Source organism: Crinia signifera, chromosome 5, assembly GCF_055691185.1.
Source record: "Crinia signifera chromosome 5, ASM5569118v1, whole genome shotgun sequence".
Classification (NCBI taxonomy): domain Eukaryota; kingdom Metazoa; phylum Chordata; class Amphibia; order Anura; family Myobatrachidae; genus Crinia; species Crinia signifera.
The window spans coordinates 167,503,323-167,518,341 of record NC_139221.1 but is presented as its reverse complement, the minus strand read 5'-3'; positions in this window follow the sequence as shown (position 1 = coordinate 167,518,341).

The following is a 15,019-nucleotide window of genomic DNA, read 5'->3' as shown; positions in this document are numbered from 1 at the left end:
CGGGTGGGGACGCGGTCTCATAAGAAAAACGGGAGTCCAGATATTACATAAGTACCGCTATTGCTATTGCTGGATGCGAGGATATCCATCTTTATCGTATGTGCCCAATATTCATCTACTTTCTCACATGTTTGTAATTACTTAATACTTATTAAATTTCAGGTTTAGATAAACATAACAGCACATGCAGGGAAGGCACATTCAGAAAGAAGAAGCCTATATGGTATGAGTATTTTATATATTCCTTTAAATGTACACAGTAATAATCACGTTCATGGTTGTGCTAAAAGAAAAAACTATCTTTTTTAGGTTTCTCACATATGTATCTATAGAGAAATAATAAAGTTTATTATTGAGTATTTATACTATTACTATTTCTAAATTTATAGGAACACAGAATCATTTCAGATTTCTTAAAGGAGTAGGATCCTTATCTAGATTCACAAATGTGTTTTGTACATCATTTAAAAGTACACTTACCTCACAAAATGTTTCATTCAAAAAATAATTTCCTCTACCATCTTTTCATCATCTTCGTATTTTCTTCTTCTTCTGAATCCTGGAGTAAGTTATGGAGAGCAAATAAATTCCTTATGCAAATTAGTTTGGAAATTAGACCATCTGATTGGCTGATGCAATTCTCATTATGGATGGCCAAAATGGACATTATTTATGAATTTTAGGTGCCACACCCCAATTGGGTAATATATATTTTAATCGCATTGCCCTGCTAAGTGGCTTGTCTGGTGCTATCACACCCAGGAGCCACAGTGTCCTGTTCCAATTGTTGCCACATGAATAGATTTAATGTACATGGGCACAGCATCTATTTACGGGAATACTTAATAAACTAAAAAGACGGGGTACTTCATCCCAAAACATTGGCATCAAAAGCTAAATATTTATACATTTCTGAATTGCCATACTGTGCATAACCATCCCCTGGTGATAGGCTGCATCCCTAGCCTGGTTGTGCCAGGTACACTGCCACCAGCCTGCCCGCTCCAGCCAACTGCCCCTGCAGGATGGCACTGTGCTGTGTATACCAGCAAGGAGATGAGGTGCACCCAGGCAGAGCAGTCCCATGTGTACCATGTCTGCACATGGTGATATATGATAATCCAAATAGTATAGGTGATTAAGAATACATTCAATATCCCGGAGGCGGCAATGGCGGCGACCAAAAGACCGTCCCCAGAATCCCGATACGGAGAATCCTGACCCCTCTTACCCTAACCCCCTTGTAGAAGTGTAACCCTCCCTGCTAGTGCCTATCCCTAACCCCCATAACCCGCCACCTAAACCTAGCAACCACCACTCAATAGCCTAACACCCTTCTAAGTATCTAAACCTAATCCCCCCTCCCTACAGCCTAAGCCTATCCTCCCCTTTACCACAGAGGCTAACCCCACAGTGCCTCCACTAGTGCCTAAACCTAACCCTCCCTTCCCTGGCTGCCTGCTAGTGCGCCCTGCCCTACTTACTAATCAGGATGCCCACTGTTGGTATGGTATTCCAGGGTAGGTATCCTAATTATTTTTCAAGTTGTTGGGATGCCAGTGTCGGTATATAGAATACTGACATCCTGACCGCCATGATGCTGGCTACAACTCAGTGATTGTAGCAGTATAACTATGGAGTGTTAGAAACTGGTATCCTAGAGTAATGTTCATACTCTTCCAGTATGTGTGTATGTGTGTGTGTGTGTGGGGGGGGGTACATATACTGCACAATAGGAGGAGGCATGACTAAAGTTATACGCGACCTGCTGTCCACATCTGCTCCAAACTTGACCAGGCCACACATTGTCCCAACTGCCCTGACCGATTCCTCCTCAGCCCACGTTTGACTTTCTTCCCCTACATGCTGGTTGGCTGTTTAACTGAGCTACAGTGGCGGATTGTGGTTCTTGGCTCTGACTTGGTATGCTCCTGTGTGCACATGTGCTCAGAACCCCCACCTCATTGCTCACTCTCCCTCCAGAGGGGCCCACACATCTTAAAGTAAGCGGCCCTACTGCTGCGGGCATTGTGTATAAGAGGTATTACTGTGTAGCTTAACATGAAAAAGGGGTAATACTGTGTGTCATACTGTGAATAAGATAGATTACCATGTGGTGTATTGTGAATAAGATTGTGCTACAGTGTGGTGTAATATGAAATGTGGTTACTATTGTGTGGGCATACTTCTTGTAAGATCAAGCTCTTTTTTTGTTGCCTGTGCCGAAAGTATGTGAAGGTGCAAATTTATATTTCGCAGGAGGGCGCCAAACACCCTAGCACCCGGCCCTGCTCTGCCTGCTCCATTTTCCACCCAGCACCAGCCAATCTACCACATTACAGGCTTTCCACTCTCCAAGGAATAAGTAAGCCCTCCACTTGTCCGAGTACCCACCCACCACCACCGAAGTTTACCCTCTTTAACATGTGAGGGGATGTGTAACGAAAACAGCTGGCCATCAAATTATTTCTTCTGCCTTCACAAATAAAAGTAATTGGAATCATACTTTTATTTATGGCCACTGGGACGAAGACGGGGCGAGTGGCTGACATCCTGTAGCCATGGGAATGCCCACAGTGCTCACACACAGAAGACCAGATGGGGGGCCGGGCAATTTGCATATGGGAATGAATGCCCAGTGTTTCATGGGCATTCCAATGAGAATGCTGGGCATTCCCATGCAAATTGGCTGGTGATGCTGAGACGGGGGGTGTGCAGCTGACATCAGCAGATGTCAGCTGCCCGCCCTGTCCTCGCACATGGAGCCGACAGATCAAAGACACCATAGAGGTGTCTCAGATCTGTGAGTGCAGAAGAAATCATTCAATGGTTGCTGACTATCGAATGATTTCTCCCCTGCACCCAAGGCTACAAATGGATGATTATGCAAATCATCCATTCACGTGCCTGCAGGGGTGCAGGGGGTGGGCGGCCATGCAGACTGCGGGCTGCCCTTGGTGGACTCCTAAGGCTTTAAAAATCATCAGAAAATTTGGTACTTGTTTCGTAGCACGGCGCCACAGATTTTGATTGTATCCATCGGGTCGGAAAAATCGGGTCGATCGCATCGCATGCCAACCAAAACAATTTAACATTGTTCCCTATGGGAAAATCGGGTTGATCGCGTCGGTCGCGGACGCGATCAACCCAATTTTGTCTTTCACTGGCAAATTAGCTGGTGATTGACACAAAATCGGGTCCATCGCATTGATTGTATGCCTTAAGTGCCTTAAACTTAAGGCATACAATCAACAAGATGGGCGCCGTGCTAGGAAACAAGTACCGGAAATTTGAATCCTGAGAACTCGGAAGCTTTGTAAATTTGCCAAGTTTTCAGGCCATATTTTCAACCGATTGCTGGCAATCCCATTCATACTCGTTCGGAACGCTGATTGGCCATGTTATTAAATTTCCCCCTATGTCTACAGCCTCATTTTTGTTGTGTTTTTCCACTCCACTCATCTTCTTATCTCCCCTGTGTCTCTCAGCCTCACCCCATCTCCTGCGTCTTTCAGCATCACACCAGCCCCTGTGTCTCTCTGCCTCATCCTCCACCTGTATTTCGCAACCTTCTCTCCCCGTTTATCCAGGGCTAGATTTAGGGTTGAGGCTGCCCCTAGGCACAACATTTTTTGGTCAACCCCCTCCAAACATTTACTGTACAGGGTCTAGGGGCACACTGACACACACACACACACACACACACACACACACACAATACACAGGATAGGTTGCACACTGACATACACACAAATATACTGTACAGGATCTAGGGGCACACTGACACACACACACACACACACACAATACACAGGATAGGGGCACACTGACCTACACACACATATACTGTACATGATCTAGGTGCACACTGACATGCACACACACACACACAGAACACGGGATAGGGGCACACTGAAACACACACACACTGTACAGGGTACAGGAGCACACTGACATACACACACTGTATAGGGTCTAGGGGTACACTGACATACACACACACAAACACACACTGTACATGGTATAGGGGCACACTGAAATACACACACACATGCACACTCACACAGTGTACAGGGTATAGGCGCACACTGACATACACACACACACAAACACACACTGTACATGGTATAGGGGCACACTGAAATACACACACACATGCACACTCACACAGTGTACAGGGTATGGGGTACACTGACATACACACACACACACACACACACTGTACAGTGTATATGGACACACTGACACACACACACACATTGTACAGTGTCTAGGGGCACACTGACACACACACACACACACAAACAAACAAACACTGTACAGGATATAGGGTCACACTGACACACACACACCCTCCTCCCCAAGGGCATAACTACCATAGGTGCAGGGGGTGCAGCTGCTATGGGGCCCAGAGCTGAAAGGGGCCCACTTTGCCTGTCAAAGTATCATATGCTGTATACATTTTTCAGCATTAGGTGATAAATAGGGACCCTTAAAAACTTTTGCTATGGGGCCCAAATGTATCTAGTTACGCCACTGCTCCTCCCTCCGAACAGGTACCGTACCTGCTGCTCTGCCCTGTGGCTGCCGTTGGATAAGGAGCTGGTCTGCAGACTGCCTACAGCTGCTGGGGTCCAGGCCAGGAGCATGCTCCATCTGCTGGAGAGGGAAAAATGGGTGCAGGAGGAACGTCTCTGGCACATAAGCGGGAGCGCTGCCGCTGTGTCTTAGGAGGCCAGGGAAGAGTGTCTCCGGCACGCAAGGGGAGAATGTCTCTGGCGTGCAGGGGGAGAGCGTCTGCAGCGCACAGAGAAAGAGTGTCTCTGGTGGGAAGGGGGAGAGTGTCTCTGGAGGCCAATGATGTACCTTCGATAGTTACCACATTGGCTGCAGAGATAAAAATTTGATACCTACCTAATCCGGAACAGAAACAATGTTGCCACTAGTGTACTCTGAGGATGCAACAATGTAATAAAATGGATAAACACAATATTGCTAAAAATCCCACAATCACTGGGGGGCAGAGGGATTGGTGTGCAGTTTCTGTTTGTGTAGTTCCTGAATTGTTTAAAAATTTTCTGAGGTTTACTGAAACTGCAGCTGAACTGTTAAATACATGTTGATTTACCTTGACTTCTTTCAACACCTAGGGCAGTGTTTTTCAACCAGTGTGCCGCGGCAAGCCCTCAGGTGTGCCGCGCTACAGTGGGTCACGGCGACTCACCAGGTTCCTCCTCTCTCCTTGGCGCTCGTCAAATCAGACAGCATCCTCCGTCCTCGGCGATGTCTGTGTGACCCCTGTAGATGACGCCGGGACGTGCCTGTGCGCAGAACGCCGCCACGCCACCGGAGCCATCACGTGAAGTGCGCACTTCGCGCACTGTATAATTCTCCAGGAGGTAGGGTCATTATTTTGGATGTTACATGTACATCCAACGGGCGCTGGTGCTGGGCAATAATAAAGGACGGGCACAGGGCCGGAGCTACCACTAGGCAGCCTTAGGCAGCTGCCTAGGGCGCTGGCCACTAGAGGGCGCCCCTATACTGTCATCATAAAAATTAAGTATTTTAGTGGACTTATCGGGTCCTAGGAGAGCCTAGCACTTCCCCCAGCACATTCAAATGCTGTTACCCCGGCCAGGAAGGGTGCAGGTACTGCAGGAAATTGCTGGGCTCAGCTTCCAGCAGCAGCCAGCAGTCGTGATGCTTGTGTCTGTGTCCCTGCTCTTCAATCTGATCTGAAGTTCTGCTTCAGTGCTTCCTGCTGCTGCTGCTCTTCACACAGAGATCGTCTTGTAGCTCCGCCCCCCTCCAGCACAATCTCCTAGAGACCATGCCAGACATACAAAAAAGGTAACTGTATGCATATGAGGAAGGTGTCTGGGTGCAGGGTTGGTTTGACATGTGTGTTGGGGAAAGTGCAGGGCTGGGGGACATGCTGGGGAAAGTGCAGGGCTGGGGGACATGTGTGTTGGGGAAAGTGCAGGGCTGGGGGACATGTGTGTTGGGGAAAGTGCAGGGCTGGGGGGGACATGTGTGTTGGGGAGAGTAGTGGGCTGGGGGACATGTGTGTTGGGGAAAGTGCAGGGCTGGGGGACATGCTGGGGAAAGCGCAGGGCTGGGGGACATGTGTGTTGGGGAAAGTGCAGGGCTGGGGGACATGTGCGTTGGGGAAAGCGCAGGGCTGGGGGACATGTGTGTTGGGGAAAGCGCAGGGCTGGGGGGACATGTGTGTTGGGGAAAGTGCAGGGCTGGGGGACATGTGTGTTGGGGAAAGCGCAGGGCTGGGGGACATGTGTGTTGGGGAAGGTGCAGGGCTGGGGGGACATGTGTGTTGGAGAAAGCGCAGGGCTGGGGGGACATGTGTGTTGGGAAAAGTGCAGGGCTGGGGGACATGTGTGTTGGGGAAGGTGCAGGGCTGGGGGACATGTGTGTTGGGGAAAGTGCAGGGCTGGGGGGACATGTGTGTTGGGGAAAGCGCAGGGCTGGGGGACATGTGTGTTGGGGAAAGTGCAGGGCTGGGGGGACATGTGTGTTGGGGAAAGTGCAGGGCTGGGGGGACATGTGTGTTGGGGAAAGTGCAGGGCTGGGGGGACATGTGTGTTGGGGAAAGTGCAGGGCTGGGGGACATGTGTGTTGGGGAAAGCGCAGGGCTGGGGGACATGTGTGTTGGGGAAGGCGCAGGGCTGGGGGACATGTGTGTTGGGGAAAGCGCAGGGCTGGGGGGACATGCTGGGGAAAGCGCAGGGCTGGGGGGACATGTGTGTTGGGGAAAGCGCAGGGCTGGGGGACATGTGTGTTGGGGAAAGTGCAGGGCTGGGGGGACATGTGTGTTGGGGAAAGTGCAGGGCTGGGGGGACATGTGTGTTGGGGAAAGTGCAGGGCTGGGGGGACATGTGTGTTGGGGAAAGCGCAGGGCTGGGGGACATGCTGGAGAAAGCGCAGGGCTGGGGGAACATGTGTGTTGGGGAAAGCGCAGGGCTGGGGGGACATGTGTGTTGAGGAAAGCGCAGGGCTGGGGGACATGTGTGTTGGGGAAAGCGCAGGGCTGGGGGACATGTGTGTTGGGGGAAGGGCAGGGCTGGGGGGACATGTGTGTTGGGGAAAGGGCAGGGCTGGGGGGACATGTGTGTTGGGGAAAGGGCAGGGCTGGGGGGACATGTGTGTTGGGGAAAGTGCAGGGCTGGGGGACATGTGTGTTGGGGAAAGTAAGGGGGGGGGGGGCGCAGTATTTGATGTTTTGCCTAGGGTGCCAAACCTTCTTGCACCGGCCCTGGACGGGCAGGTGTGTGTAATAACTAAGGGGGGGGGGGGGGGGCAGGTGTGTGTAATTATTACACACAAATGCCCCCCCCCTTATTATTACACACACCTGCCCCCCCTTAGTTATTACACACACCTGCCCCCCCTTAGTTATTACACACACCTGCCCCCCCTTAGTTATTACACACACCTGCCCCCCCCTTAGTTATTACACACACCTGCCCCCCCTTAGTTATTACACACACCTGCCCCCCCCCCTTAGTTATTACACACATCTGCCCCTCTTAGTTATTACACTGTAATAACTAAGGGGGGGCAGGTGTGTATAATAATTATGCATACCTGCCCCCCTTTAGTTATTTGATTTAAAACTGTTGGTGTGCCTTGGCAATTTTAAAGTCTGGTCCAGTGTGCCGTGACCTGAAAAAGGTTGAAAATCACTGACCTAGGGGGACATTTACTAAGATGGAAATAAGACTTCACATGTGATGTTCCCAAGGGCAAACAATCACATCATGTCTACTATCTTCTAGAGGGTGCTAAATAAATGAGAAGTAAATTCTGATTGGTTGCCCATAGCAACATCTCACGTGAAGTCTTATTCCCATCTTGGTAAATTCCCCCCCTAGAGTTTGTTCTGTTTTGTTCCTCTTCACAAGCTCCTCTCTGGTTCAGGGAGCAACAGCTAAATGCATCTCACCATACAGTAATCCTCTCCATAGGCAGTCAGGAGATGGGTTTCCAGTTGTACGTAAACCCACCTACCCCACAGTTTGGCCAGCGGTCATTACATGCAGGGCAGAGCTGCTGGAAATATTTTCCTACCAAGTATGCTGTGTGTATGGGGATCTGAGTGCTCAATCATTGCACCAGGGAGTGAATCTAGTAAGTGGCTTACTGTTGTTACGTGCTAACTACACATCCTTCATCGGCTGGCGACAATCACACTAAATCAAACATTTGGGTGGTTATAAGTTTCTGATCTCAACTCCATATTTGATTCTGCCTAATAGTGTGGGTACCTTGTGCTGTGGATACCAACATACTGGAGAAAAAGAGGCACTCTGCAGTGGTAATTTAACTTATGACTATATCAAAATAATGATTCCCAAATTATCCTCCTTTTGTGGTCCCCTCGGATGGTTCTCTGCGGGCAGGTTGTGCGCGCCAGTAGTGTCCAGTTGTGCACCTCTAGAGCCCCCCCTCCTCCCAACCCTTCCAGTCACCTTTGCTCCGGCGAACTGATCAGTACGCCGGGGCTCTCCTGACCCACCCACCAGCCATCACTCATTTTACAGTGACTTTGGCGGCAGGCTCGGGTATGGTCGGCGTGGCTTGGGGAGATTCGGGCGCTCAGGCACCCGAGTCCTCCCCAGCCGCTGCAAACATCCCCCAGTCTGCCGCTGACGTCACTGCTGAATGTGACAGACGGCTTAGGCATCGGGGACAGCGGCAGCAGGGAAGCTCTGGCGTACTAATGCCGGAGCGGAGGTGAGGGGGACTTCCAACTTTCTGTGGTGGGTTTTGCTGGGGCAGGACAAACCTGCCCTGGTAGGTTTGTCCTGCCCCAGCAAAACCCATCACTCAAGGGGTTAAATCTGTCCCTTGAAGTATATTTTGAACTGCAGTTAAAAGACAAAGGGGAAAATTTACTAAGATGTGTATTCCACTTCACATGTGATGTTGCTATGGGCAACCAATCAGATCCTTTCTACTATCTTCTAGAGGGTGTTAAATAAATAAGTAGAAGTAGATTCAGTATGTTTGCTCATAGCAACATCATACAGTATGTGAAGTAGAATACACATTTTAGTAAATTCCCCCCCCCCCCCCCCCCCCAACAAAAAAAAAAGTGTTGGTTATCAAGTTCCCAACAATTCTGTTTAGAAATATTTTTTGGCAAGATAAGCATGAGAGGCAAGCATTAAAAACAATGCTTCAGAAAGATAGAATATAAATTGTAACAGATGTACCTGAAATAAGTTTTGTTCAGTTAGAACTGATAAAAAAAATGTAAAAAAAAAAGTTATGAAACATCGTTCTGACCAATATCTGCTGAAGAATAAATACTCTGTCCTAAAATGGAAGTGTGATATTTATTCTCAGAGAGAATTACGTATAAAAAGGTTGGATAAAGTTTAGCAAATATTAAGCTCAAAGGAGAAAATTAAATATATGCGTTCTATATTTACACAGTAATCTGGCAGTCTTTCTGTTATTTCAAGAGATTAATGTTTTCACTGGACCACAAAAAACAAATCTCACATCAGGACAAGGAAGTTGGGACACGTGAACCTCATGCCATCTGCACCACAAGTGGATGCATACTCCTTTCACATACACTGGGCCTTGTGCTGAGTTTGGTGCAAAATGGGCATCATCTATTCCACAAAATGGAGTATTTATAACGTATTTATACCCATATACTGAGCCTATTTTTGGTAGCATATGTGCCTGGTTTAGGTCTATGGTATGTCACATACAGTATATGCTTTCAACCATTTATTTTGTTTACACTTGCTGTAAGACTACAAAATGTAACAAAGAAACTTCCTAATACAGTAGAAATGACTTCCCTTTTTAATTTTTTTTATAAATAAAACAAAACAATGCATCCTACCAACACACAAATGCATAGTATATACCTTAGCAACAAAGAAAGCACCTGTGACTGCAGTGCATTCACAATCAAAAGCAGATTACTGGTGCTAGTGGCTGTGTTTGTGCCTTTGCAAATGCCACTAAGAACTGGATATTCTGCATAAGGGAACATGATTACAATTCACAAATGAGGCCAAATGTAATGGGTTGTGTGAGTCTGGTGGCTCTATGGGATTCCAGCCGAAGGAGTTTTTAAAATGGCAGTCATTTACTGTACAAGGCATGGCTTTGCCTTGTAACTAACTTTCCCTTTAAGAAAACCACTGGGTTTGTCCGGCATTCCGCAAGGCCAGAGGAGAGGCAGCCCATTACATCAGTGCTCCAAACGCATTTGTAATGTGATTATATATATATATATATATATATATATATCACATTGTAATATTCAACGTTATCACAAGGATTTATCAACTTTATGGAGCAGGGAAAGGATATAGCTTATGAGAAAGTTATGTCCCAGTGAAGTGTTCACATCATACTTGGTTACTGTACCAGAAGCTAGGGGATACTCACGATTTTTGGGGTATTCTCCCTCTGCCTCAGAAGAGTAGGCAGCTGGTCCTAATGACTAGACCATTCAGTGCCCTGAAGTGCTCTGCAGTGTCCCCTCTCTGGGCTTCTGCACACTAGAAAGATCTGTGATCTTAATATTTATCTTAAGATTTCCAAAAAAATTTAACCCCTTCGTGGTATGCCACTGACATGTAGGTGTGGACCGTCATCGCTTCCCCACATGCATGTTACTCACTCTGTTGACTGCACTCCGGCACCCCCCACCACTGTCTCTCCCACTGATCACCTGGGAGCCAGAAAATCTAGCACCCATTCACTTGAATGCACCCAAACATCTGAGCACCAGAACGCACCCAACTCCAAAATACCTGAATACACCCGAATACCTGAGCGTCCAAACACGCCAGAACACCTGAGCGCCTGAATGCATCTAAGCACCCCAACTCCCAAATACATGAGTTCTCGAATACCCTAGCGCCCATGTGTTTTAATGCATGTCAGAAAAACTGAGAGGCTGAAAGCGCCTGAGCATCCCAACTCCCAAATACCCAAGCACCCCAATCAGGGCAGCCGAGAGGTATGCTGGGCCCCGGTAAAATTTTGTAAGTGTGGCCTAATCACGTGAGGCGTGCTCACATCCCGTGGTTGGGCCACGCCCCCAAAATGTTTAGGGGGTGATAAAACACACTAAAGTCGAGGGGGAGTGTTATTGTAACCCCCCTCAGCAGCAGCAGCAAACCTACAGCATGTGCTGTGCTGACAGCAGGCTCAGCATGAGCTCTCACGCTGTCAGTAGGTGTGTGCTTCTGCCCGGGAGGAATGGAGGGGGTTTTACCAGGGCCCCCGCCGGGCCCCTCCAGCAAGCCTGGGCCCAGGTAATTAGTACCTGCTCCCCCCCCTCTCGACAGCCCTGACCCCAATACCCACGCACCCATGTGCCCGAAAGCACATGAACACCCAAACACCTGAACACGCCTGAACGTGCCTAAGCTCCCCAACTCCCAAATATCCGAACATGCCCCAATGCCCAAATGCACCCAAGCACCCCAACTTCCAAATACCTGAATGCCTACACATACGAACTCACCCGAACATCCAAATATCTGAGTGCCCAAATGCGCCCAAGTGCCCCAACATCCAAATATCTGACCACCTGAACACCTTGGCACGTGAATGCCCCAACTCGCAAATACTCAAACGCCCCTTAATGTGCCCGAATACCCGAGCCTGAACGAGCTGGAGTGCCCCAACTCCCAAAGTTTGTGAAATCTGTATTTCCTACATTTCTGATCTGAGGTAGGGTAATACAATCAGCAGGCAGAGCTGATGCTAGTTTTCAAGGCATGAAGGAGGTTTTTACAAAATTTCTTTCAAAAGAACTGTGATATTGTACTGTATATGAAACTAAAATATACTATATTTTAGTAGAAAAAAGGTCAATTGCCACAAGATCTCTCAAATGTAAGCTTTCAATAGCAGGACCTTTTCCTTATTGTTAATGCTACATACTGTGATAATAGGAGGCAATAAGAGCACCACTGGTGCTTACAGAGAAACCAGGAGTGCTTGGAAGTATTGCATTAGGAGGATAAAAAAATGTGTCTTAGCTGCTTTATTGACTTCAGTGCAGCTGAAGGCATGTGGCTGATCAAACAGAGCAGTTGTGAGGGACTAACTACCATACTGTAAATCAAGAAGTGTAATTTGCCTGTCAGTCTGGAAGGTGTAGGCTAGGGTATAAAAAGACCCAAGACTCCAAAACGGCCAGACTGTTTTTGATGAAAATTTCAAGCAATCTTCAGATTAGCATAGAGAGTGATCCTGTGAAGTTTGGTAGCAATCGGATCAACAGACTTTATTTTTTTTTTTGGGGGGGGGGGATTAATTGATTGCACCATGAATGAGATTTAGTTCCCGCTGAACTTCTATCAAATGCAACTGAATATTCATGTTGTTGTCGACAACGTATTCCCAAACCTAGCAATCAGCTACAAAAATCCGGATTGGCTGTGCGAATGTGCAATTTTGGCACCAAAAAATTATGATGTCAACAAGCTCAATGAGCAAATTTCATTAAAACTGCCTGGCAAAACAGTCAAATACAAATCGATCAACACAGTAATGGACAAAGAACAAGCCTTCAATTATCCGATTGAATTTTTGAATTCATTGGAACCACCCGGAATGCCGCTGCACATATCAACATTGAAGGTTGAATCACCGGTGATGCTTATACGCAACTTAGATGCACCAAAGTTGTGCAATGGAACCAGATGGATCATCGGCACTGTACCTATAGATATCTGCTAAAACTTTGTCACATGACCGCCCCCATCCATCCACCAGTCATCTGGCTATAGGTAATTAGTGCTTCCTGTGCAAAGCCGGGGCGGGTCGCTAGTGTATAATAAAATTAAAGTAGTAGATACTTAAAATGCTGTAATATCCAATTCCCGTGCCCATAAGTGTTACATGCAGTACAGTACAATCTAAACTGTGTTCATTGGCTCAAAATGGATGACATTTGGAAGAAATGACCAAAAAGTCAATCATTATACTTAAAGGTTATGTGATATCATAGAAGTGCAATAAAAAGAAAGTTCAAGAAAACTAACTAGTAGTATCGTAATAGATTTTACTTTCCTGACCATTCTATTTCTAAATATTTTTCCAAGAAGATAGGCATCAGAGAACAATATGAAAAACAATATTTCAGTAACATGGAAGATAAATTGAAACAGATATTCCTGAAATAACAGTTTTGTTCAGTTGAACCAAAAAAATAACATCTCAGAAACGTATAAATATTGATGTAATCAATACCAGCTAAAGAAAATGTATTTAGTCATAATAGTCATTCTCAGAGAGTTGCATAAGAAGGTTGGATAAAGATTAGTACATAAAAGGTTCACTGAGGAAACTAAATGTAAGTTCTCTTACATTTACACAGTAATATGTCATTCTTTCATTTATTCAAGATAAATATTATAAGCAAACCATGAAAGAGTAAATCTCACATCATGACAAAGAAGGTTAAATACAAACCGCATGCTATCATGCAACCTAATTAGTATATTATGATAACAGGATCTACAGTGCATACCATACATTGGGAAAATGTTTTATTGAATTTATAGTCAACAGTTTAGTCATAGTTGGGGCAAATACCATAATTCATAGCACATGTGTACATACACCAATGTTATGAATAAAATTGCACTGACACTGTATCATTTTATTGTGTTAAATATACTATAATAAAGCTACAGTAGATTATAAATAATAAAGGTGAACAAGCACAGAGCAATACTCTTTTGTAATGTCAAATGTTTACCTTGTGCACATGTTCTAATGGGCAAGGTATGTATGAAGTTTGATCTGTATGGATTTGCAGGCCTAGTTACCAACAACCGGACCTCCAAAGATTGCACTGACCAGTGGGAGGAGTTTAGGAAATTGAGAAGTTCCTTATGTACTAAAAAGCAAAAACAAGATTCTGTTATGCAAGAGATAAATTGATTACTAGGAGAGATATACAAATGCATACAGTGGTGTTCCCTGTGCCTAGTGAAAGATTGAAAAGATTTATCATCCCCACAAAATCATTTGTCTTCTTCTCAACTTATACTTAAATATTGCCTTTTCCAGTTATACCTGAGTATAGTTCTTTAACTAGGGGCACCATTTATCAAAGGTACTCAATATCAGCAGCATATTTAGGATGATACTAAGAAAAATGCAGATGATATTTAATATTACCACCTCTCCAAGAAGAAGAAGTCCAAGTATTTTCCCCTCCTCTGTGTCACTGGCACAACAGCATGTCACTGTTTTCATGAACATGTACGATGGCCAGTTTGCCTATGGACGTGAACATTTTATCTGGTTCTCACCCATAACCTGTTAATCCCTGTAAGGCTTCTTTGAATGCAGAACAGCCAATGTGGGGTCCTCATTGCATATCCATAATTGTGCACAGATAGTATAATTAATATGAGGAGGTATTAATTCACCTGAGCATAAGCATGGAACATGGACAGTTAGTGTTGGGTGCCTGGGGCCTGATTTTGGGAATCTCAGGAATAGTAATGCTTACCCAATTCACAGGCAAACAGACCTCATTTAGTGTATAAACAATGCTGTACACGTTTTACTAGAGATTCTAAGTTCTCAATGCTGCAAAAAGCAAACCGAGACCGGCTAATACTGCTCCTGGTCCTGCAACTGCTTTTGACCAAGTTCTCCTACTAAAATTCCTTAAAAGTAACTCTAGCAATGAATTAAGGGCCTAATTCATCATCATCATCATCACTAAGCTGAAAAAGAACTGTTGCTGTGATCAAATAGTTGCCACGCTCAAAGATAGAAAAAAACGACCATTGCAGAAATTGAGAATGGATCGCAAAACCAGATCCATTCACAAAAATCAGAACATCGGAAAGTACTTTCCATCTGCACCAGTAACAGCCTCTTCTGTTAAAACAAAAGGCTGGAAGTGGTCATTGCTGATGTCAGACATCCACACAAAAAAACACTTAGCACTCCTGCGTTTGACAAACATACCCACAAAATGCCATGTTTT